Below are 23,069 nucleotides of genomic sequence, written 5' to 3'. Positions count from 1 at the left end.
GGAACGCGCAGCGCAGCGGCCCTCGTCGCGTGCGTGTGGGCCGAGCCTCGGTGTAGAGGGCAAGGAGGAGCGCGCAGGCGCGGATCGGTACCCGGGGTCCGTGCGCGCTCCGCGTCGGTGGCCGGCCACAGAGGCGCCTGTCGCAGCCCAGCCGATGGTCGCCGGGTCCGCGCTGCTCGCTCCGCTGCTTCCTCGCTGCCTCAGCTGCCGACACCACCGCCGGCAACAGGTGAGCTCTGCGCACGTGGCATGCCGACGGTGCGTTACACTGTCCGTATGATTCGCTCACACTTTGCGTCTTTTGCAATCAGCACTCAACTGGCTTGATAGTTCAGTTGGCGCCAGTTGAATGTTCATATCGAGCAGGAACGTTGATGACTCGCTCCTGGTCGAACCTCAGCTTGTTAGCTACCACGCTATCAATTGTGCTGGTCATTGACGTCAACACAAATTGTTATCAGTTCCAGCCTCAAATTTTCGCAAGTGTTTCCGCAGCGTGGTTGTCTTGCGAGAAATTTGAAGAAATGCTTACAAACCATGTTTACAAGTTTCCGCAGCAATTACTTTCGGAAGTGGGTGACAGAACGATGCGCAACCACGGTGGTTCTCCAGAGCGGCAGTCATAGTGCTAGTTAACCGGGTGTCTCCTATGAAACATGTACGGATCCAAGAAGGACTTGAGCCTACGCGAGAACGTGCTGAAGATAAACGAAAACAATTGACAAAGGAAATGCGTACATTGAACAACCAGTGGCTCTAGATGTGTAGGATGACCGCTGTGAGGGGCAGCACAGAACAGACCACACGTTTCCTATCAACACGGTGCACGGCACGTCACTGGCTTTCTAAAGCACAACATTGCAGTCAGTCATGCTTGTTTATATAATTGCGCGAATATTTCAAAGCTGCACTATAATTTGTTTATTTTGTCTGTTTGTGTGTTTTTGCATTCCATTTCGACCTCCAGTTTATGTATACAGTACAGCGCGTGCACAACTGCCCTCAAGAGCGTGTTTTTTTTTTTTTTTGTACTAACTTCAGCTGCCCTAGAAGCTATTTTCTGTGTTACGGTTTCCCTGTTGTTTGGTCTGGTTATACAGCGAATTGCTGCAGCAGAACGAGATGATTTCGAAGTGCTAAGGGAGAAGTGCATTTATTTGCGTATAGCGCTTGCCGTCGTGTGCCAACAGCAGCGGCGTAGCGCATAGTCTTGCCAATGGTGGAAACAATTTTCAGTAGCGAATGCTTTCGATTTCACGTCAGCAAGTTCATCGCTCATCTTCAGAGACATGCGTTCAGCTTGTCACCGGACTGGGCTCCGTCACCGGACTGGGCTAGAACTTGGGAGGGCATGGCCATGGACAGAGCTTGGCTTGACACACAGCGATAACGCAAACTTTGATACACACACACTTAAGTAATCGTTCAATGTGCCGCGCCAATTTCGTGATCTCCCTGCGAGACTGTGTCTGTATATTTCAGTTGCACACTCAATTTATGTATAGCGCCTGCGGACGAGCGCTGGTACCCCGTAGAATAGCCGTGGTATACTAGATTTGCGTGCACTCGAACATGAAAGAATAGCTAAGGCTTTTTCCTTGTTGCTCATCCTTGTCACTCTAACATTGACACACAGTGCGGACACGATGCACTTCTGTGCGGGAGAAAGAACACTCCTAGTATTTCTCACGGTGTTGCGTCAAACACCTGTAATTTTTCATTGGTTCTGAGACTCAGCACGTTCTCAGATTTTGCTAGATGTCCCGTTCTTGTTTTCATTTCTTATTTAGCAACATATCAATCTATAGCGGAAGAAGTTATTGCTCTTGGGATCTGTAACCATAACAATCTTCTTGGTTTCATTCCCCAGCAAACACAGTTAGGAACTCACCGTTGATACATATACATCAGATTGAATTACCTTTCCTTGATCTAAACTTTCCGCGTTTCTTGCATTTGTGCCGCATGCAATTAAGGGCCTTATTCCTACCATATCAACAAAACTGCAGGTGAAGCGGTTGCGGTGATTGAAATCGAACACCGTGCTGCAGTGTTGCTGTGCTTGCTGTCGGAGCGCATTACATAAGCCGACGCAGGGAATTACTTTAAAAAGGTGCCTCAAAGAAACGCTGGGAAAGCAGCCTAGTTCTACTCAACATGTCGGTGTAAACAGACAGATCCCATTACACAGATCCCATTGCCAGCACAGAATAAACATTGTAGAGGCACTAAAAATAGAACGTTCTCGTAACGAATCTGTTTACGTGGCGTCGATCCACACACATCATATAGATTTAGCCTTCCTTGGTCTCAATTTTTCGCGTTATATGCAGTTGTCCAGGGTGGCGCTCGCATTGACTGAGCTTCTTTCCTTGATCTCTTTTTAGTCCTGACGCGCCTATTCACGATGTTCCGTTTAGTGAGACCCAGTTGCAAGTTAGCACTTGTCTATCTCCGTCATGAACGTTCCAGTATTGCTGTCGCACTTAACCTCAATTTGTATTTCAGAAACTCTATTCAAATCATTATCGGCATACATGTGATGCAGCTCGACTCTGTACACTACCTTACCTTGGTACTACAAATCAACGGCTGACGTCTTAAGTGTAGAGACGCTCATGCTTAGCTCAGGCATGACCAGCGCACGTGCTCAACGGCTATGATTTTCCGCATTCACAAAGTGGTACACGAATAACTGCTATTAGATTGAGTCAGAGCATTATAGCATTTGCTTATGTTCACCTATCCAGTTTCCGGCTTGAAAAGTTAACTGTAAAACGACGTCATTTTTTATACCTAGGCTATTGGCCTTAAGCAAAGTGTAACGTCGTATATTCAAGAAATAAGGATTTAGCTTTGTAAAGGAAAGATGGCGACATGCTGTATTTTCGAGATTTATTTTATTGATTTTAAAAGTCGAGTAGAAAGCAAAGCCTGATGCCTTATGAAACTTCTGGAAACCGAATTCAGTGATAGTTCAGCATCACGTACTATCTGTGTCGCTCATGCAGGCTGGAATGTCCACGTTTGTAAGTACGTTGCTATATAAGTTTTTTTTTTATTCACATACCCTAAAGGCCCTTCCGGGCATTACATAGGGGGTGGCTGTTACAATAAACATAGGGGGGTTGCAGTAAAACAGGTGCAAATTCGTTAACAGCAACATCAATCAAGCAGATGATAAATGACACTCGCGTATACAAAAAAATAGTATAAGGTTGTAGACATAAGAATTCAGACACAAATATTATTCGATGCTAAGCGAACTATTCAGCATATGTACAAATGACTCGTAGTTTATTGTAGACACGACATTGTTTGGCAAAGTGACGGATGGCACGAAATAGTGGCGACTGTTTTAAGAGGTTTGTACGTGTACAGGTTTGTAGATTCCCGTCCATAAATCTGGTGATCGAACAAAAGCATGTAACTATCGTCCAATTTCTCTAACCAGTATCCCCTCTAAACTGCTGGAACATATCATAGCAACCAATCTAATACACTACCTTGAATCAATTAACTTCTTCTATTCATATCAGCATGGTTTTAGAAAACTATTATCCTGCGAAACTTAGCTCTCTGAATTCACCGATGAAATCTTACAACACATGGACGGTCACCTACAAATTGACGCCATCTTCTTAAACTTTTCGAAGGCCTTCGACCGTGTCCCCCACAATCACCTACTTGCCAAATTATCTACTCTTGGAATCCCCCATCACTGATTACTTGGATCGAACATTTCTTAAAAGGACTCGTACAATACACATCCGCTAACTCTCACGACTCACACCTTTCTGATGTTACATCCGGTGTCCCCCAGGGAGCAGGCTTATCCTCGCTGTTATCTTTAATCTATATCAATGACCTGCATGTAACACAAAAACTAGACTTCGACTTTTTGCTGATGACTGCGTCATCTACAACCGTGGTGATTCCATTGACCTACAAAAAGACAGACACTATCTTTTCATGGTGTGAAAAATGGTTCATGCCTCTTAGTCTTAATAAGTGCCAATGTATGTCCTTTTCACGTCAGCGCAGCATTACAATTTAAGCGTACCACATAAGCTCAAATACAATACCACGAACAGACTGCTATAAGTATCTAGGTGTTCACTTGACATCGTCATTATCGTGGGTTACTCACATTGAAACAATATGCGGAAACGCCTCGCGCACACTTGGTTTCTTGCGTCGCAATCTGAAATCTGCATCGCCCGCTATAAAAAAACTTGTACATCAGACATACCTTCGGCTGAAACTGGAGTAGGCATCATCTATCTGGCACCCCTCGCAAGCATATCTCACCAACGAATTAGAAGCCATTCAGAATCGTGCTGCACGCTTTATCATGTCAAACTAATCAAGTAAAACCAGCATAACTGAACTAAAACGCACACTCCATCTTCCCAGTCTCCAATCACGTCGTATAATCTCGCTTCTCTGCATGCTTCACTCATTCTACTATCGCCCAATAGCCAGACACCCTCGACTACAGCCCCCGCCTAGAATCTCTCCCCGCCTCAACCACAGCTGTCCAATCGCGCACATTCAGTGCCGTACGTCTTCGATGAAGGATTCTTTTTTTCCAAATGCAATAGCGCTGTGGAACACTCTGCCTCACTGTATTGTCTCTTCCGCCGACCACACGACTTTCTGTGAGAAACTAACAATCCACTGCACCTAGAATGGCTTGTTAAAAATGCATTTGCTACTTGACCCCTTTTAAGTAAATAATTGATAGTGATTCGTTCTCATGCATAGTATGTATTCAGTAGTATTTATGTAGTATGTATTTTGTTGTATTTTATGGTTTCTTTACAGTGATTTTGATTATAGTACCGCTTGCTCGCTTCCCTCCTGAGCATTGTTTCCTTTTCTATTCTTCGTCTATCTTTTCTTCCTCTTTTCCTTCCTTAGCGTGATGAAGAGCTTCTCACACTTTGTTTTCCCCCGCCTTATGTAATGCCTCCGGGCCTTTAAGGTTTCAATAAATGAAATGAAATGAAAATGCTGCATTACAACCTTGAAAAGGTGATCTAGGTCCGGGAAAATGCGATGGGCAAGCTATTTGCAAGAAGCCGCACAATACGATTGATTATGATAAAGCTTGTGAAAGTGAGATAATACTGCCAGTAGTCTAGGTGATGGAAGGTTTATTGATGCTTCGTTAGGGATGCTGGAATGATATAAGTAATTTCTTGTTATAAATCGGACAGCTTTTATCTGTATGAACTCTAGTTTATTGCTTAAGTACATCTGATGTGGCTGATGTGGGAATGACGCATATTCTAATTTAGAGCGAACCAGAGAGGTGTATGCCATAAGCTTTGTCTTCGTGTTAGCTTGGTGAAAGTGACGTTTGTTAAGTCCGAATGTTTTCGATGCTTTAAAAGTTATTACGCCAATGTAGGTATTCCATGTTAGGTCGGCATTTAGGTGCACGCCTAAGTGCTTAAATGAAGAAACGACTTCAATAGGCACTGCGTTAATCACGCAAGGATTCCGTGCGGTTTAGTAGCAGTCATAAACGTTATAACTGTTATTTTAGAAGCGTTAATTTTCATTTACGAGAGATCACACGAAGTGAAAATGCTGTCAAGGTCTTTTTGTAAAGCAGTGCTGTCGTCGCGGTTAGTGATCTGTCTATTAATCGCGCAGTCATCGGCAAATAAACGAGTAGTAGATGTCAGGTTCTTAATAATATCGTTAATGTAGATGAGGAACAGTATCGCTTTAAGTACCGAGCCTTATGGTACAACTTATTTAACGTGAATTAGTGAAGACGAGCAATCATTCACCGTAACGAATTGATTATGGTTACACAAAAAACTAAGTATCCAGTTAGTAATGTTTCTGTTTATATTAAGGCAGTGAAGTTTCATAATCAGATGACTATGTGGGACCTTGTGAAATGCTTTAGCAAAATCGATAAATATGGCATCAGTTAGTATGGACGCATGAATAGCATAATGGAGGTCGGTAACTAATTCGAATAATTGTGTTTAACATGAACGACCGCGCTGGAAACCATGTTGGTCAGAAATAAAATAATTTTGCTCGGGTAAATACTTCATTACTGCAGATGAGATGATGTGTTCTGGTAATGTGCAAGATATGCTGGTTAAGGAAATGGAGATGTAATTTGATGGCACGGGTGATCACCTGATTTCAATAACGAATTCACACGAGGAATTTTGCAGGCTTCAAGCACACATCTTGAGTCAATAGATTGTTGGAATATAGCTGCCAAAATACGTGATATTGCTTAGTAATTTTAAGTAATTTAGGGCATATACCGTCTGGACCAAGTGATGAGTTATTTTTGAGATATTCAATAGCTAATTATATTCCTTCATGCGTGATAACGATGTGATTCATAGTGGCGTTAATGGAGTCCAATTTTAGATTAGCAGAAATCGGCTCCTCCTCAATGAAAACGCAACGAAAGAACAAGTTACTCTTCTACAGCCTCCGATGGAGACAAAATCTCGCCGTCCTTAGTTAAATTATTGGAACTTACAGAAGTAATCCCAAGGTTAACTACTTTTCGAAATTTCTTAGTATTGTTTGTTAGCAAAGCATGTGAATCGTCAATAAGCAATTTGTCTTTAGCTGTTGCTAATCCTTTATTGTATAAAGTTGCTTGCTTTCTATAATTTTCCCAATCGCCATCATCCTCTGAGAACCTTGCTCTTGAATACAGGCGCTTGTTCTTGATGCACCGCTTTACGTCCGAGGTGAACCATGGGCTGTGACTGGAAGCCGTGATTGTGATTTTAGGAATGTATTGATGTTTTATTTCTAAGAGTTTCTCGTGAACCATTCGCCAATTTTCATTAGTATTTCGATTGTGAAAGCTCGAAAAAAATATAATCTGAGAAAGATGACATGTCGGATAGAAGGTATTCCACGTCCGCCCGTTTGTAGTGTAATATTTCTTTTCTGGCTTTTCGACTTTTATTGTGGCTTCGCAGTGCAAAACCTTGTGATTCCTAAAACATTTCAGTGCATGAACGCGCATACTCTCTGGATCGGCAGCAAGCACTAAACCAAGAACAGCACTTCTGCGTGTTGGGACAGAAAACATTTTCGTGAAGTTGAAGAACGAAATCGTATCAAGGAATTCCATACACTCATTTCTTCTTGTACCACCCACAGGTGTACATGTACGCCAGTCTATTCCTGGATAGTTGAAATCTCCGGCTAATATTATTGGTAATGTTGCAAGTTTGTATTCAACAAAACTCAGCGAAGCATTCAAATTACTCACAAATTAAATAGAAGCATCTGGTGGACGATAGCACACCCCGACGATGCAAGTTGCGCCTGGTGACACTTGCAATACAAGCCACAAAAGTTCTAAATGTGATTTGATGTCTAAAAGTTGTGCCTGAAAATTATGTTTTACGACAATCATGACGCCACCGCCACGTTGGTCTGATCTGTCCTTTCTAAAAGTATTGAAATCAGCGGACGTCGTCAGTTCAACTCTTAAGGATAATATTACACTTGCTAAGAGGTGAGCTTTTGTATTTGAGATACCAACGTAAACGTAAGTGACGATGCCACCCTGAAGTTACTTACTCAGTTATTTGTGTCCTCAGAAATAGTGGCAGCGGCTTCCCCTGGCTAGTTAATTGCCGACTATTAGAAAGCAATCTCGTCTCTGTGAAAGGTAATCGAAAATTCAATGTGGATGTCTTTGCCAGGTATTTTCTTCACTAAATATACCCAAGTCAGCGCAATCACAGGAAATATCTGCAACTTTACAGAGCGCTGTCATTGCAACCATTGCGCACAAAATTGGAAGCGAGCAAAAAAAAAGAGAAAAGACACCGGCAACCAGAAGAGTAACATAGCCATGTTTTTAGTTTCTGCTTGGTGTTCCAATTCAATAATTTTTCGAGTGTGATGTGGTGTTTGATGTGCTATTATGGCTAATATGTAATATTTTTCTGTTAGGCACTACACGCATTCTTTATGCTAAACATGAAAGCTCTTCAGATGTTCGCAGTACTTAGTTGAGATAATATTACGACAGGAATGTTCGTCTTCTGTACTTAAAGCATTGTTTTTATGAGGTCATGTTCACTATCATTTATTAACCCTTAAAGAGCCCTTTTGAAATATTAGGCAGGGGGTGGGGGAGGATCTAAAACATGAAAAGTACAATGACAACATAGCCATGGTGGCTAATAGGGTAAAGTTGCGGTAAGATTTTGTGCAGTATAACATCAGGTTAATGCAGAATGCAGGCATCAGCGTATGTTTTATTAGGCACGGACTGAAAATTACAACCTCATATGTTTTACAGTTGTGCTGCTCAAAGATCGCCTTGTTCTTGAAAGCCGCTTCCTCTTTGCAAGAGCAGGAAAAAAGCAGCAGTATTTGTGAGAGCAGTCAAAACATTGCAAACTTCGAAATGTCAGAGCAGACTTCTGCTGCTCTAATCCCTTATTTGTCACCTTCCTGCCAGTGCAATTTGTTAATACAGGATCGTCACTGGCTAGGGTGACTTTTATTTAGTCGCGAACTGTATGCACATGTAATCGGTCCTCTACTATTTTCTTGATGATCATTTCTCTTCTTCGATCTACCCCTGGGCTTTACTCGCACATCCCTTCTGTCTATACTGACCGCAATTTAGGTGTCAGTCGCTATAGCTAGACAGTGCGAGTGCGCCTGGCAAAAATTTCCATCCTTCCTACCTCCATTTCATTTATTAGCAGCCAAGAATGCTACTACTACTGCGAGCGTGACAGGCTTCGTCATTGGCCTATACGGGTACTCCACCAAGACAGAGGCTACTCTTAATTGCCAGCGAAATATTATGCGGTGGGAACAAAAGGTGTCTGCATGCTGCCCAGGATGCAAAATATAAAAAAAATACATAGTGTTTCTTCCATGGCAAAGGCATATGTGGGAGGGAAGCCACGCGTTCCGATCTTTAGCCAATAGCATATACTGAAGGACCAGCTGTATATGTGCCCTATTCTACTTATCGCCCATGAAGGCTATAAGTGCGCGCTTCGCATTGCTGCACACTATGCTCGTACAGAACTACTGCAGAATGTTAGTGAATAAATAATAATTCTGGATATTGATATCGGTAGCTCTAACTCATACTTGAAATGCTGTGTGTCTGTGTATGTACCAAAATCTGCAATCTGTATTTCAAGAAAAGTTCGGTTCAAACTGTGCCACCACTGAAATCTATTATGCGACGGAGAGGTATACATTCTTGGCTTAAGCAGAAGTTTCTGGTTCTTTCTGGTTCCAAACGCAGAGAAGTATTCCTGATGCCGCGTCTGCTGCCACCGTTTGCATATGTCAATATCCCCGTGCAGCTGCTCTAGAACTGCATTCTGCCGTTTAGGTCAGGAGGGGTTTCAATGAGCACGCAATAAGTAAATCTTATACCAATATATGGAGGACACTGGCTACGATGGATATTTGCAATGCCGCTTAGCAGATGACAGAAGAAGACGACGTTTTCGAACGCACATGTGCGAGCGCGTCGGCTCCCGTTTCTACAAACCTTTTGGACCAGATTTCTTGCCTCAACCCACAGGAACTGTGCATCAATCGACGCATTTTACTCCAAGGAACAGGCGGCTACCGAAATCTTACCGGTGGGTGGATTTTTCGGACTTTCCGAGACTTTTCCACCGCACGCCACGTTGGCGCGCAGCTACGCCTAACGAGCCAAACCATACGGGGCGGTCGGGCAGGCGTCGAGCCTAGGCCCAACGCGTCGTCGAGCTAGGAAATGGCCTCCAACCCCAATACCTCGGTTGCAGAAGGCATGGAAATCAATCCGGAGGAAGCGGAGTGCTCAGGCTGGATCGAAGTCGTGAGCAAGAAGAAGAAACTTGCCGAGCGGTGTGATCCTAACGCGCCCACGTCAGCGAAAGGAAGCGGTAATGGCGGCGCCCGCAATGCCGCACCACAGAAGGTATTGCGACGAGTTGTGGAAACTTCCAGAATCGCGAACCTTCCTAGGAATCACTTTAAGACCATTATAAGGCCTCGTGGAGGGCTGGACGTTAAGAAGACGGACCTTATTATTTTCAAGCGTGCGCTCGCCAAGGCGGCTTCCCTAACAGCGGAGCAGGTGTTCGACGACACGTTGTGCACGAACCCCTTCCAGAACATTCTCGTGGTTGCCACGCCGTTCGAGGCGAACGCGCGCGCCTACGCCAAGGTTCAGCAGATTTGTATGGCAAGTGTCGTCATAGAAGTGGCGGCCTACGTGGCTGCGTCGGACGACACATGTAAAGGAGTGATCCGCGGAATCAACGTGGACATCAGTGACGTAGAACTGACGGAGATGATCGTCAACCGGAGAAACCCCGGCGCTCTGGGGGTTCGAAGAATCAAGAAGACAACAACAGTGATCGTGTTGTTCGACGGACACAAGGTCCCCCTAAACGTCGTATGTGATGGTGTTCGCTACCCTTGTTCCTTGTATCGCAGGCAAGTAGACGTTTGTTATGCGTGTGGAGAATTGGGCCACAGGTCCGACGTTTGCCCGAAGGGCGAAGACCAGAAAAAATGCCGCGGATGTGGCATGCTCACACCACCAGGGGATCATCAATGTGATCCCAAGTGCGCCATCTGTGGTGGGGCACACCAAACGGCAGACCGCAAGTGCAAACAGCGCTTCCAGGTGCCATACATCGTGCGCCAAAGACGGCGGCGCCGCAGGCGCGCACAGCACGCGCAGCGTCCGGCAGGATCGCGTGGCTTCGACACAGCTAGCGGCGGAGAAGCAATGGCGGGAGAGAAACCCTTCTACTCCCCTCACCGCAACATATCGGCATCGAGAGGACGCTCCCGTTCCCGATCCAGAGGGCGATCCAGCAGATCGCTCTCTCGCTCCAGAGGGCGCGACAATAGCAGCGGACGCTCCCGTTCGAGAGGACGATCGGGTTCCAGGGTCCGAATCCAGGAACCAATGTCCTGGGCAGACAAGGCCAGGATGAACATCTCAAGCGGCAAAAAGGTAACACAGGGCATCTCGCCGGAGCATCAAAGAGAGCAATCTGAGATTTTAATGCTTAAGAAGGAAAATGCAGAGCTAAAAGAGGCACTACGAACGCTGAGGGCTGAGTTCGAGCTCTTCCGTAACTCGCGTGAACCCCGCGAAGTAGCCTTACCCATCCCAGTTCAAGCAGAAGGGTCGAATAAGCGCAAAGCTATTTCCCCCCCCCCCCCCCCCGCGACCACGGAAAGAGAGCCAATGCAAACTGACGAGTCCCCCGCTCAGGACCCTAAGTCAGAGCCAAACATACTCGCGTCTTTGAAGGTAATTGAGGAATCGCTCACGCAGATGAGAGAGACCTGAGCTATTCAATCTAGCACTGTCGAGCATATGGACAGTAACATCTCTCACCTAACACGTAGAGTTGGCATCCTCGAGTCTAAAATGAAAATGATAGACGCTAGCAAAATCAAAAGCATCTCCGCTGGCGCCACTGCAAAAGCTAAGAAATTACAGCAGGATCCCGATAACACGAGTCCCCTGCAGGGTCTGCTAGTTCAATAGAAATCAAAATGGCGGGACAAACCGGAAACCTAATTATCTGGCAGTGGAATTGCGCCAGCTTCTTAAGGCGCAAGGCTGCTCTATTGCAGCTCATCAAAGCACAAGCGATAATGCCGCACGTCCTGCTCTTGCAAGAAACACTTAGTGAGAAGGTAAATTTATCGGGCTACCGTTCGTTTAGCCAAAAAGGAGAAAATGGCAGAGGTATCGCCACATTCGTCAGGAAAGACACCTCTTTTCAGGAGCACGAAGTCAAAATTTGTAACTCGGATAAGAAATCCGGTCTCGGGGCACAGTTAATTGAAATCATCCCCCACGGAAAAATTCGACGAAACATTTTCATTCTCAACTTGTACAGCTCTCCTTCCGCTCATAAGCATAATCTCCGGTCACTACTAAATGGGGTCGCAACCGCTGCGAAATCACAGCCCTTAATAGTCGCAGGAGATTTCAACGCTCCCCACCCGGCCTGGGGTTATGTAACACGAACAAAGAAAGGAGCCAACCTAGTTGCAGCGAGTACAGACCTAAACCTGACGCTGGTCTCGGACCCACGTTTCCCCACGAGGCTGGGAAACTCGGTCGCCAGAGACACGACCCCTGATCTCAGCTTCACTAGAAATGCTGTGGCCACGTGGTCCAACTTACAGGAGAACTTGGGGAGCGACCACTACATAACAGAACTCAGGATGGAAATAATAGCAGCTCCTCCCAAAACCTATAAATACACAGACTGGGACCTCTTTAGGAAAATAAGAGGTGAAGATGAGGCAGTATACGACACGTTCAGTGAACTGCTTGTACAGATACAAATGGATGTCGAGAAGGCCACCAAGGAAACAGTTACGGATTTTGATGCCCCAGGGATGGACGCAAGGTTAGCGCATCTCCTGGAAGCCAAGCGCTCTCTCCTCGAGAGATGGAAGACACAAAGACTCAATCGCAGGCTACGGAAAAAGATCGCGGAGCTCAATAAACTCATTGAGGAGCATTGCTCCGAACTTAATAAACAGCAATGGAGAGACGCCTGCTCGGCAGCGGATGGAAAAATGCGCAAAGGAGGCAAATGGACCCTCTTTAAACATCTCTTAGACGATGGGCAATCCAAATGTAATCAGAGACTAGTCATAGACCGATTAATTAATAAGGAAAAAATGGAAGGCATCTCAGAGGCCTCCATATTTCGGAAACTAGCGAACAAATACCTTCCAATTGGCCAAAGCCCAGGTTCTCCCATCCCTCAGTATGAGGGCGCGCCTGCCCCAGAGCTGGACGTCCCCTTCTCGGAAGCTGAGATCAGGGAAGTGCTGCACAATTTAAACGGAAGGTCTGCCCCAGGCCCCGACAGAGTTACTAACCGGCTCTTAAGAAATTTGGACGACAAAGCAATTCAAGCTTTAGTGAAGGAGATAAATGAGGTATGGGAGGAGGGCGTTGTACCAGAGAGTTGGAAGAAGGCCACAGTGGTCTTAATCCCCAAGCCAGGTAAATCACCCAGCTTGGAGAACCTCCGTCCTATCTCCCTTACCTCTTGCATTAGCAAAGTAGCGGAACATGCAGTGCATAACAGGATATCGAGACATATTGAGCGCAACGAACTATTCCCGTACAATATGGTTGGTTTCAGGCCCTTGCTTTCAACGCAGGATGCCATGCTCCTGCTCAAAACACAGATAATCGACTCTCAAAGCAAAGATGTAAAAGGGGTGCTCGCACTGGATCTATCCAAGGCATTCGATACAATTGCACATGACTATATCCTTCAGGAGATATCGGCCTTGAACTTAGGAGTTAAATTCTTCTCCTTCGTTGCATCCTTCCTCGAGAGCAGGACGGCGGCGATAAAGTTGAGGCAATCAGTCTCGGAATATTTCACACTCGGAAACAGGGGTACTCCCCAAGGGGCAGTTATCTCACCCCTTCTGTTTAATATAGCAATGCGCAAGTTGTCGGAGAGCCTTGCAGCAATTCCTTACGTAGGACATGCATTATATGCTGACGATATTACAATCTGGTGTCCTGGAGGATCGGAGGCTACGGTCGAACAAGCTCTACAGGAGGCTCTGGATGTTACAGAGTCTTTCTTGAAAGGTACGGGACTGGCACTCTCGCCTGGAAAGTCGGAACTCCTGCTGTACAGACAGGCTAGACGAGGTGCTAGGGGACTCACCCCACTCGATCAGGTGCCCATTAGCGTTCGTACCAGAGATGGGCACACCATCCCGAGAGTCGACTCTATCAAAATACTAGGGCTTTCAATAAACTCAAAGGGATGCAACGCTAAGACTATAGCCCAACTCACCACGAAAACTGAAAACATTATTAGATTAATTATGAGAGTGTCCAACAAGAAAGGTGGCATAGGCGAGGATATACTCCTTAGGGCTCACCATGCTTTCCTCATCAGCCATGTCATTTACATAGTCGCGGCCCTCAATTGGACGAAAACAGAAATGGATAAATTAGACACGCTTATGCGCAAAAGTATCAAAAGGGTGATCGGCGTGCCAGTCACGGCTAGCAGAGAGAAACTCATGACATTGGGAGTACACAACACAACTTCGGAATTAATAGAAGCACAAAGATCAGCACAAATTATTAGATTATCAAACTCCAAAGCAGGCAGAAGACTTCTGGATGCGGCAGGCCTCCGTCCTAGCTTCAATCAGGGAAATATCACGCAACTTGATATTCAGACAAGGAACTCCTTTATTGCAGACCCTTTCCCAAGAAATGTCCACCCCCAACACAATAAAGGTCGAAGGTTAGCGAGGGCTAGAGCTTTCCTAAAGAACATATCCGGAACGGAGACCTTTGTTGACGCGGCGCGACACGCCAGTGCCAACAGGTTCTCCGTAGCCGTAGTCGATGACAGGGGAGAACTCCTCTCGGCAGCCTCGCTGAAAACCTCCTCGGTCGATGTTGCAGAACAGGCTGCTATAGCTCTCGGATTACTGGACTCAAAACGCACTACGGTGTACACGGACTCCCGAGCAGCTGTTAGAGCGTTCGCATCGGGATTGATAGCCAAAGAAGCAGCCAGGATTCTAAACGGCAGACACCCCTCTGACATTGTTCACCACATAGTCTGGTTCCCAGCTCACATGGGACCAGATGTATTACCGGGTCACCTGAACCCTTATGAGATAGCCCACGACCGTGCGCGAGGTTTTGTATGCCGCGACGGGATGGTGTCTCGGGAGAGTTCGGGAGAGCTCGTCCACAGTGATCCACTGGTTACCTTTCATGAAATCACCTCTCATTACAGAGGGAATAGGCAGAGTTTTCCTTTCCCCCATCATAAACTCAACAGGCCACAAGCTAGCACGCTTCGCATGCTCCAGACAGGGTCCTACCCCTCTAGGGGCTTTTTGAACATCCTCCACCCGGACATCGATCCACTCTGCCCAGATTGTGGCACTGAATTTAGCTCATTAAATCACATGCTCTGGCAGTGCCCTGTGTTACAGGATTTTAATACAGAAGAAGACTGGACGAAGGCCATTACAGACCCGAGGCAGGACGTCCAGCTCCTGGCTGTCCAGAGGGCCCGTGAACGAGCGGAGAGGCATGGCCTCTCTGTTCCGACATGGGGCTAGCCAACGGCTGGGTAGGGACCTACAGGCGCCCGCTTAGCTCCTCAGGACCCCAATAAAGTCGTTTGCTGCTGCTGCTGCTGCCGCTTAGCACGCCCGTCGGTAACTGCGCTCTTAATGATGCAACGAAACTTCGTCCAACATCAACAAAAAACAAAGTGAGCGAGCCCGTTGTTCTGAACATGATACGACATGCACATATTCGATAATATTTTTTCCAATGCAGCTGGCTTTCTTCACAACATACTTTTTGTGGTTCAGCTTTGTTATGAACTTGTACCGTACATCTACCGATAGAAGCTCTTCAGGTGCTGAGCTTTCTGCAGGTCGACATGGCAGCTACGGGCGCCCAATGAACGCGGCTCCATGAGCATAAAATGTGATGCCAAGGATGTGCATATCACCTGAAATTGCTACCTGAGTGCATGTGTTCTACTTTGGCAACAATCGTCAGCGCACCCTAAGTGCGGTAGAAATAGGAGGTAAATATAGAAATGTAGCTTTTGACGCAAAACGAATGTGGCACTAATAATAGCGACGAGCTTTTGGCGAGGACGTGACGATGCAGCAATATATAACGTGCGAAACAGTGAAACCGTTAAATTACCTTTTTGTTGTTTAACGGTTTGTTGACCCCTTGATTGGGGGATGCCTCATTTCTTGTCGACAACGCCGGCGCCTATCACCGTTATTGAAACTTCCTTTGTGATATAGAAAACTTCAGTGGCATACCACAAGCAGGCATTTCTTGAATGACGAAGTCATTTCAAGCGTCAGTGTAGGCATGATTCTTCAATGAAAGAGCTTTTCAGTAGGAACGGATGCGTAGAGAATCTGTTTTGAAAAAGTCTTAGCATCTATCACTTTACTCGTGTTCTCGCGAAGGCAAAACATTGTCGAGGAAGCTAGGATGAGTTTAAAGCTGCTTGTTGAGTATGTGGTGTAATCCTACAAAACGGCGGCTCTAATAATGGCGTTATAGCTAGGGAAATTAAGATTAAGTGGCCACTCTTCTGATGAGGAATGCATTTCTAATGTAAGCAATATATTGTGTACGTTACGAAAACCTTCCTCGTATACGTAAACACTTCTCTGAAGTATGGCAGCAAATGTGTTCCCCCCGCCTTGGACTTCTTCGTAGGTTTCTCCACTATAGGACCTAGCTTTTGGCCGGAGAATGGCTTGTATATTACAACTATATACTGTTGCCAGCAAAATAAGGCATCATTCATGTGTTACTGACATACTCAGCTGGTACTTCTGAATAGCTCTCGGTGTTCGCGCTTTGAAAGGGTTACCAGGCAGCCCTAATTCATGGCTGCTTATGCAAGAAATTGTAAAAGAAGGCGTGCTGCTTCCACACGCCGTCTGTTCAAATTTAACCGTAATTCTTAGTGCGCCTTTGGCATGAAGCAACAAAAATTTTCTCAATATTTATTCGCGATTCTTAAGGATTTGCCAGCGATTTACAAATTTTATTGAGAGCGAGGGTAAGAGTTCGGCAGAGACACTTAAGACGGCTTACGTGTGGGAATGCGAAAGCATTGTAGTCGATTTGGGGAAATGTTTTGCTTAGGTATACATCCGTATGTCGTCGTGCACGTTCTACACTTGCACCGCATTCCTTTTCGTGTTCCCTCGCTTCGTCTTCTGTGGCGTGCTTCCGGGGACGACCATGTTTCACAGATGCTGCTGAGGTAGAAGCTTCGGAATGCATCCCAGTAGGCACAGCACCGATAAAATCCGAAGGGCAAGTGGCGCGCGGGAGGCATCGTCGTGACGTGTGCAATGACGCACGCATGCCTAGGCACAACTTTGGTCGGCCATAACCGTGGAGCCACCGTGGCGTCGGGGGAGCCTGCTCGTCTAGCACCACAGAGATCCGAGTTCGACTCCCACCCAGACCAATATGCACCAACTCTTTTCAATTCCATTAATTGACTTTGTTTACAGAAACCTGCCTGACAGATTTGACGTCAATCGGAACGTATTTGGCGTGTTTTTACTCGTCGCGTGGTCGGCCATTTCTGGTACCATCTTTCGGTGACTCCGCGGCCGACACCGCCGGATTTTCCCGTAATGGGGCATATAATGATTTCGCATCAATAAGTAATCTATCATTGTCGTACGCGTACAATGCCTAATTGTGGATATGCGCCTGCTTTAGCTCTCGTTTAAAGCATTATTTATGCGTAAGTTTTGGCTCAGTTTCAAATGTTTTCCAACCAGCAGTGATTTAGTTTAGCTTAGTTTAAGGTGTAAGTGTAGTTTAAGCTTTTAGCCGGCAACTCAAACGCACGTATTATTTGGAAAGAAATAAATGAGCTAAAAATAAAATATAATTAAATAAAGGACGTAGAAACTAAATGGGACATGCACTACTAACAACTGAAAACGCATTTGCATATTTCTAAGGTAAAAAGTCACAGGCCTGCGCGGTACACGCAGCACAGTCACAGCGTAAGCTTGAGGAGCGGCTACATAGGAGCTCCATTTTCGGCACTGCACGCTACAGGTCTTCGCGTCGTTTCCACGAGAACGATCTGAACTGTCCGCCCAGTGGCATCGGTGAGCTGCGGCTTGTCCGGTTCTCTTCACAGCGGCCTGCTGAGCCCGACGTTGCCTGGTTGCAGCCGCGCGCGTAGCTCTACGAACCGCTTCTTCCGGCTCGGCCCTTGCGAGGAAGCGCCATAACGTCTACCGACGAGTATAAAATAAGGTATCCAGACTACATGGCGCACATGTCACATCCCTTGGCCTGTGGCACGGCATGTTTCTGTTGATTAAGGTGATGATAATGATGACATCCCCTTTGAAACGGGATGGTGACAAATAGTCACCTAGCCTTCTACACCGAGGGTCAGCTATGTGCAGCATGCAACTCCTACATGTCGGGACACCTTGTGGAATATAACCAAACTGCAATACAAACTCTGTACGTATCTACGCTACTCGGCGCGCATGTCAAATGGCACATTACGTTGGTACAGATTATGATGATGATTTAATGGCGCTGCCTTTGTAACGGGACGGTGAAAAATAGTCACCTAGCCTGCTTGAATTACTTAGGTATATCACACGTTTTTCATTTCATCAATATTTGTACATCGCCCTAATGTTCTTTTCTTTCCTCAAGACTTCTCTATTTACCTTGCCCTGCTACCTATGCTGCTGCTACATGGCGTGCCACCTGGTGTAGTAATATCCAACCGCTATGCATACGGCGTGCGTATAGACGCTACGCGGCGCGAATCTCGCATTGCGAGGCAAGTGGCACGATACGATACTAATGATGATCATGATTTATTGGCATGCCCTTTGAAACGCGGCGGTGACGTAGTCACTTAGCCAGCTTGATTTAATCAGGCCCACTATGTGTATTTTTTCGAGCACTCTTGTATACATCTCCTTAAACTTTTCCTTCCTCCAACCCTCTTTAACAGTCTTGTACCGCAGCATATGCATGTGCTACATGGCGTTCTACCTGGTGTAATAACATGCAAGTTCAAGGCAAAATGTGCAGGTATCGGCACTACGCGGCGTGCATGTTTTATCGCGTGTCTCCTGGCGCGCTAGGACGGGCTTAGAATTTTTCCGCTGTATGCTAGAAGCGCTGGCCTTGCGTAGTGGTATAGTAGCTGACTCCCAGGAAGCGTGCCCGGGTTCGATTTTGTCGGGAAGTGGGTCTCTTTTTTCTCATTCCCGGCAATAGCTGCTGCAAACACCATCGCCACCCTAAACGGCTGTTCGAATGAGCCCATAGCAGCTTACGCTTTCGTTAGTTGCTGTTGGCCATATGGAACTGAACGTGCGATTGTAGTCTAACGCTAAGAGCGTCGGGCTGCTATGCTAGGGCACCGAGGTTACATCCCAACCATCGGGTATTTAATTTTACAGCGAAGCTGTATACGGTGGCGTAGTTAGATCGTCTGGCACCCGGGGCCCATAGGTCTCCTGTATTTATGTTTTTTAGTAGAACCCTGGGAGTGTTAGCCAGCGCCACCACTCACAAACCTTGGCGGCGGACTAAACACAAGTAATTTACCCTATGTATTTCTTGAAGTCAGTGTTTGTTCGCTTCTTATGATATGACTAATAAAAATCGGGCCCCTCGGTTAACCCCCTTTCTTTTCGTTTATTACATAACGAGGGTCTCCAATCCGGAAACATTGATGCCTTCAGGTAGCATGCGTGGGTTTATTGATCGGTTGCCTTCAGCCAAAAAGACAGCGTTCTCGTGACGCCTGCGGCAGAAAGGATGTTCCACATCCGCCGCCAAGGTCTGTGAGTGGTGGCGCTGGCTAACACTCCCTGAGTTATACTAGGAAACATAAATACCCAAGAAAGTGGATGTGGAAACGGCGCCGCGGTAGCTCAAGTGGTAGAGCATCGCACGCGAAATGCGAAGGTTGCGGGATCGTTCCCCACCTGCGACAAGTTGTTTTTTCATTCACTTAAATTTCCATTATTTATCCTTCGTTTGTTTCATATATTAAACACAAGTAATTTCTCTTATGTTGTTCTTGGGGTCAGTGTTTGTTGGCTTCTGATGATTTTGGATTTCTGTGTCACAAAAAGGGCACGATGTATCGTAAGGACCATGGGACTGTTGTGTCCAGAGAGCGGTCACAGACGGGCTGAGCGCGACCCCGACGCGCAGCCTCTGTAACGTAACCTGCTCTCGGCGGGTTAACTCACCAGGGAGGTCTGACCCACATGGAGGTATAAGAGGTCGTGTGGTACGTCGGAGGTTTTATTTTTCCCGAATTAGTTGTCCGCAGGCGTCTCCAGGAAAATGTGGAAGTTGGTACGTTATAAACTCTGAGTGGGTTGCCAAATCTGCTTCAGGGGGACCCGGCAATGCTGCTCGAGACACCCACTGGACGCGTATCACGATATTCGTAGTGGCAGCTAGACAGTGAATGCTATCTGAGAGCAGAGTGGACCGAGCTACCCTACGTATGTCGTAGATGGCTTGAGACGAGTCCGTGCGAATAAGGAACTGAGAATATCGAGCAGGTTGAACAGAAGGGGGCAACGCGGCAAGCTCGGCATGGTAGGCCGGCGGTGCAGGATAGGCAACATACGAGTACGTCTAGCGTCAATGGCTGTGAACCTAGCATCAAAGAGCTGTGTGAATCATGGTGCCATTAACACTGGCATCAGTGTATGCTGCGAGGGCCGCATCGTCTGGATTAGCATCGGCACGACGAAGGCGGGAAACTTGAGCGTTCAATTGGTGAGGAACCGGGCTATACAGACGACCAAGAGGCTTATTGTCGCTTAATTGTACCATGCTTTATGGAGCTACATCGGCTGTCGTAGAAGCTGGATTGTCTATTTCTTGTCCCATGAACCGGGCCATTGCAGCAGTCGAGCCGAACTGTGATGGCTTGAAGGGCCCATCACCACGCCCCCATATCTCATTTTGGTTATGCGCAGGAAGTTGTTGCGTGTCCTCTAGGAAGCGTTCTACCGCAAAAATTTTTCAAATCGGCTCATTAATAGCCGAGCTAGAAATGTTTCAGTGCCGTGAACCAGAGATTTCATGAATCGAGCTCCACTGCCACCAGATACTCTCAGCCTCTCACCACCACCCTTACGCCCAGTAGCCCCTGACAGGGGGCCGGAATGAAATAAATGTTTCTCTCTCTCTCTCTCTCTCCACTTGCCCTGTCTTGCCTCCACAAGCGAAATGCCTTCCCTGAGTTCTCCCATACCGGACCTCGAGGATCTCGTGACGCATACGCGAGCTGTTGTGATTGTCTCGTTTCGCGCAGCGCACGATTTTGCGCACTGTGCACGAGGACATCTTACTAGCGGTATAATCCAGTGCTGCACAAACACTAAAGCAGACACAAGCGGATCACAGAGCATGATCCCGTGCTGGAACACAGTAGAAAGACATAGTTTTGGTGTTTGCGTGCGTGACTGCACGACTGCACGACGTGGGAACAACCAAACGAAACGGAAGTGCACCTCGCTTGCTGCAGTGCGAAGTAAAACAAAAACAAGCAGACATTCGGTTTGTATGTTTTATTATTGCTCTAAGCTTGTAAGTTGTCCTTGGAGCACGGCGGCCGCGAGGAGAAGGGAAAACGGCGTACGGTTTGAAATTTAAGATCTTTCCCCAGCGCGTAGCGCTGTAATATTTCGCAGACATGGTCGTTATCGCGCAATGTATGCTCTGCGCTTGTCAGCTGAAAATGGCCAGACCTGGTGAGGGGCCCTTTAAGGGCGCGCGCTCATCGACGCTGGTGCATGAGTCCGTCAATAGTCTTCAGTTAGGACTCTGCCTGTAGGGATGGTATCGGGGTGAAAGGTGGTAGTCCCGTTATGGACCGCATGGCTTCGTGATTAATGGCCTCAAGGCGAGTCCATTCTGTGTTCGCGAGATGCTGAAACTGGGCTCTGTAACCAGTCGGGGTTGCAGTACAGAACAGATAATAAGGCGAGCCATGTTGGTTCTCGCTCCTCCAGATTTCTTCGCAATCCGACGTATCAAGCGTATCATTTCTGCGGCATGTTGCTACGCATTCATGACCCATGGTCCCCTATGTACTGAGGAATTAATTTGGAGGCCCAGTATACGGAGAGTTCAAGCCTCGTGTAGTGGCTGCTCATCCAGAATTAACTGAAGAGGCCACAGTACCAGTAAACGGCGCCCAGAGTTGTTCGCTACTGAGATGTACGTCATCTTCTCCTTTGAAATGTCAAGCCCTATCTTAGCATACCAGCTGTGCGCCCGTTTAGGGCCTCTTGAATCGCTTGTTCTTGGCGGCACTTTCAGAATGAACTGACCAAACAGTGATGTCATCTGCATACATTATTTACTGTGCTTTGCGCATCGTCGCTAGCGTCCAAGCTAGTGGAAGGAGGATGATGTTGAAAAGGACTGGTGCAAAGCACAGACACTTGTGGGACACCCCTATGCGCCACCAACTGACCTGCTGATTGGCCAGCCAGGCGAATAGAGAAAGTTCGAGCGCGCAGGATGCCTTCGACAAATGTGCAGACACGGCTAGGGAACTGAAGCCAATGGAGAATTCCAGCAATTGCTTCATGACTCAGATGGTCATACGCTCTACGAATGTCCATTGCCAGAATGTGGGAATTCATCGGGAGCGCCCTCCGAAGAGAACCATAGAAGAAAGGTGCGCAAGGCCATCCTCTGCGCCCGCATGAGCACGGAACACGATTTCGCCAGGACGATACCAGGAATATCGCTTAATCCAACATGTAATACGTGTCGCGAGTATACGCTCCATCAGCTTGCCTAACGTTGAGGTTAGCGCTATTATTCGCATATGAGCGATATTGTCTTGGGGCTTTCCGGGTTTGGGAATAGGGACCATTTAAAAAATTATTGGGTTTTTACGTGCCAAAACCACTTTCTGATTATGAGGCACGCCGTAGTGGAGGACTCCGGAAATTTGGACCACCTGGGGTTCTTTAACGTGCACCTAAATCTAAGTACACGGGTGTTTTCGCATTTCGCCCCCATCGAAATGCGGCCGCCGTGGCCGGGATTCGATCCCGCGACCTCGTGCTCAGCAGCCTAACACCATAGCCACTGAGCAACCACGGCGGGTATAGGGACCATTTCTGCATGTCGCCAGGAATCAGCAATGACCAATGACCAACCAGCCCACGCTTCGTCTATGGCCCCCAACAGCACATCGAGAACCTTGCCTTCCCTGTTTTTTATAAAGCTCATACGGGATACCATCCGTTCCTGATGTCTTGCATGGCTTCGACAGGTCTATTGCAGCTAAAAATTCCGCCATAGTGAAGGCAGCTTGGATACCCTTGATATCGGCGAGCTTAGTCGGCGTGCCTGCGTCCGCGGGGAGGCCGTTTTGAACAATGAAATGAGGCGGTGCTTTGTCCAAAGCAGGCAAAAAGGTGTGTGCGACAGT

At 46.9% G+C, this 23,069-nt stretch overlaps 1 pseudogene; it reads left to right on the top strand.

The window, feature by feature from the left end:
* The first annotated feature begins 9,775 nt into the window (after positions 1-9,775).
* The window catches only part of LOC126545994 (uncharacterized), a 132,228-nt pseudogene continuing 118,934 nt past the window's right edge, over positions 9,776-23,069 (top strand).

The sequence above is a fragment of the Dermacentor andersoni genome, chromosome 1 (assembly GCF_023375885.2).
Source record: "Dermacentor andersoni chromosome 1, qqDerAnde1_hic_scaffold, whole genome shotgun sequence".
In the NCBI taxonomy this organism is placed as follows: Eukaryota; Metazoa; Arthropoda; class Arachnida; order Ixodida; family Ixodidae; genus Dermacentor; species Dermacentor andersoni.
The sequence above is the reverse complement of the archived record's forward strand: the minus strand, read 5'-3'. Positions and strand labels throughout refer to the sequence as shown.